Genomic DNA, 2,904 nt, shown 5'->3' on the forward strand with positions numbered 1-2,904 from the left:
GTGGTTCTAGCTTTCTTGCAAGAGCGCAGATGGGAGATCAAAGCATGGGCTCAGGGCAGGGGCCACTGAATCTCCATCCTGTATCCCTCCCACTGCCCTGGCACCGAGGGGCTCCTGCTGTAGCCCTCAACCCCCTGACTCCAGGAGGCCCCATCTGCACTTGCCTCCTCTGCCTCCCTGGCTTCAGATCAAGGAGCGCACGGGGTGTGTAGCACACCCAGAACGGGGCCTGGGGAACTTGTCCCAGTCCACACCAGGGTAGACGTTGTCCTCGGGAAAGAGCAAGCCACGGCCAGGATGCAGGATGCAGAGTGCTGGGCGGGCCAGATAACCGGACTTGAAACCACAGCAGGCTCTGGCCTTCTAGGCATTTTTTTTTTTATATCTTTCTGAAGCTGGAAACAGGGAGAGACAGACAGACTCCCGCATGCGCACGACCGGGATCCACCCGGCATGCCCACCAGGGGGCGATGCTCTGCCCCTCCGGGGCATCGCTCTGTTGTGACCAGAGCCACTCTAGCGCCTGGGGCAGAGGCCAAGGAGCCATCCCCAGTGCCTGGGCCATCTTTGCTCCAATGGAGCCTCGGCTGCGGGAGGGGAAGAGAGAGACAGAGAGGAAGGAGAGGGGGAGGGGTGGAGAAGCAGATGGGCGCCTCTCTTGTGTGCCCTGGCCGGGAAACGAACCCGGGACTTCTGCACACCAGGCCAACGCTCTACCACTGAGCCAACCGGCCAGGGCCCTTCTAGGCATCTTGAATGTGCCACCATCCCCCAGATATGGGACTGTCACAAGCCCCTCAGCAGTTAGGTGGCAGCATTCAAGGAACTGCAAGCTTACTGCAGAATTTGCCTCAATTCCCACCTGACCCCCGATGTTCTTGCCTGTCCTGCCCTCCCCTCCTGAGCATGCTTTGCCATGGCTCCCTCTTGCCATCAGTACCCCTCACTTCACTGTCCCCTCCTCTGCCTCCGCATCCATCACCTCCCACTTGAAAAGCTAAACCAAATTGCCCAAAGCCCCACCCCAAGCCCTCTGCCATGGGCTGCAGGTAGACTCCTCCCCCACTTGAGGGGAAGGGCCCTAAAACTAGACAAGAATCAGCTTTCAGTCTCTTCCCTAACTGGGCAGTCCCAGGAGTGCAGGCCGTGCCCCTTCCAGGAGCACGTGGGCTCCCCAAGCCCCTGGCAGGGCTCCTCCCCCACAATCCTGCCCCTCCATAGCATGGGGTGGACACAGACACAGGAGCAGAGTGGCACTGGATCCTCATTACCTTGGGCTGGACTACAGCCCTAGGTTCTGGGTGGCCAGTCTCCACGGGACACAGCTGAATAAAGTCAGGCCCCACCCCCGGCCCACCACTTCTCCCACAGTCACTGAAGGCTGGGAGTGGATGAATGTAGGTGCACTCCGGAGGCTTCTATGAGCTGCCCAGCTGGAGAAGGACAGGAGGAGGCAGAGCTGGGTACAGAGAGGTCCAGCACCAGGGGTGGAATAGAGGTCGCCCAATGCACCCCCTACCCCCCTCGGCACACTGGGCACCCAACAGTGCATATACGGGGCAGACCTTCCTTCCCTGAGTCACCCAGAGCTGCCCCTACAAGAGGATACCTGCCTGGTGGGCCCCCGACCCCCACAAGGACAGCCCCAGAGCTGAGCTGAGCTAAGCAGGACTCTGTTCCGTCCCTGGAAGCCACATCACGCTCAGGCAGCTATGACATGTGGGGCAGCAACAACAGAAGATGTCAATCCAGGGGAAACCGGTCCCTCGGGACCATTCTGGACAGAGGCGACAGGACAGCAGGCTCGAGCCTGAGACTGGTACAGGCACGGGGCAGGAGGGAGTGAGACGGGAGCACTGTCATGTGAGGGGCTCCAGTGGAGGACCAGTAGCCAGCACCAGCAAAGAGAGCATCTGCCGGGACCCCAGGCTGCTGGGGGCAAACAGCCTGGGACCTGCCTGAGCCCCTGGCACCCAGAGGACACCCTGGATGCTGGAGGACACAGGGAGGTGCAACCCCAGGCCATCGGCAAGGCCCGCACACTGGGTGTTGAGGCCTGGCCACCTGCCCAGAGACAGCGGGCTGTCACCCAGTCCCCATGCCCTAGCTGCTGCTCGCCAATGGGCGCCAGGAACAGAGGAGAGGTCCCGGCCACATGCCCCCCCCCCCGCCCTGGTCGCACCCATTTCATCTACTAAGTCGGAGGAGGAGACAACAGAGCATTCTATTGGGACCCACGCCCTCAATGCAGGTCCTGTCTGCCCTGAGTGCAGACAGGGCAGGGCAGGGGAGGGCCGAGGTGACGACCCCCACCCCACGGCCAGCCTCCACCCCTGCCCCAGCCACACGTTTGCACCTGACCCTCCCTGCTGCCTATCACCCCCACCCCAGGATGTTGGGAGGGATCCAGGTGGCAAAAGAGGGGCGCTGGACCCTCAGGGTAGGGCTGCCACCACCGCTTCCCTCAACACTGAGGGAGTCCCAGCACGTAACAAGGGGAACGGGGAACACTAGTCTGGAGAACCCTTGGGGTCCCTGCAGGGCCTCCCAGCACGGCCAGCCTCACCCCACTCCAAGACATGGGGTTAGGGGGCTCCAGGGCAGCCCCCTCTGAACCCCATGGAGCCAGCGGGCAGAGGAGCGGCAGCCACCAAGTCAGGGTCAGCAAGCGTGCGGGGTGCAGGGTGCCGATGCTGGCCTCAGGGCCCTCGTGTGCACACGGCGACCATGGCTCAGGCCCGTCTCTTCCCGCTACAGGCCCCCACCCCATGCCAGCTGCCACAGGTCTCTGAGAGGGCAGGGACAGACTCCTCCCAGGCCCAGAGTGTCTCCAGGGAGGGCTTTCCCTGGCAGGAGGACACTGCGCTGGTTGGAGGTCAGGCTGGTTTCAGCCACCCTGTGACC

Source organism: Saccopteryx bilineata, chromosome X, assembly GCF_036850765.1.
Source record: "Saccopteryx bilineata isolate mSacBil1 chromosome X, mSacBil1_pri_phased_curated, whole genome shotgun sequence".
In the NCBI taxonomy this organism is placed as follows: domain Eukaryota; kingdom Metazoa; phylum Chordata; class Mammalia; order Chiroptera; family Emballonuridae; genus Saccopteryx; species Saccopteryx bilineata.